The following is a 503-nucleotide window of genomic DNA, read 5'->3' on the forward strand; positions in this document are numbered from 1 at the left end:
AACGTGCTCCTGGGTGGAAGGGAAGCCGGGAAGCTGCGCACCGGGGAAGGTCACCTCGGATAATAGCAGAGAGGCATCTTTCAGGTACACAGAAAAACCGGTGGGAGAAAGGAAAACATAATCTACACAGGAGTTCTGCAGGACACATCACCTTCCCTTGGAGACAGTACAACTAAACTTAAGAGACACTGGTCAAAAGAAAAAAAATGTCAGCAGTTGACGTGTTTGGAATCACAGAAACCAAGACAGCTTAAGATACAAGCTGTCAGATCGTGAGTTGGACAATGGAAGATATTTTCTGAAGGGACTTTGCAGATGTGAAGCATTATCCTGGTGGAGGGTGGAGCTGGGAAGTAAGCGGGTCAAGGCACTGGGCTAGGGGTGGGGTCAACACTGTAACAATGCTTAACTCCACAATAAGGGATTTATCTTTCACTGCTCCACAAATTGCTGTCTGTCAGATACTCCTCTAAATCTGAACATTCAGATTAAGACAGACTAGG

Source organism: Elephantulus edwardii, unplaced genomic scaffold (assembly GCF_000299155.1).
Source record: "Elephantulus edwardii isolate Elephantulus edwardi_28Jun2011 unplaced genomic scaffold, EleEdw1.0 scaffold00146, whole genome shotgun sequence".
In the NCBI taxonomy this organism is placed as follows: Eukaryota; Metazoa; Chordata; class Mammalia; order Macroscelidea; family Macroscelididae; genus Elephantulus; species Elephantulus edwardii.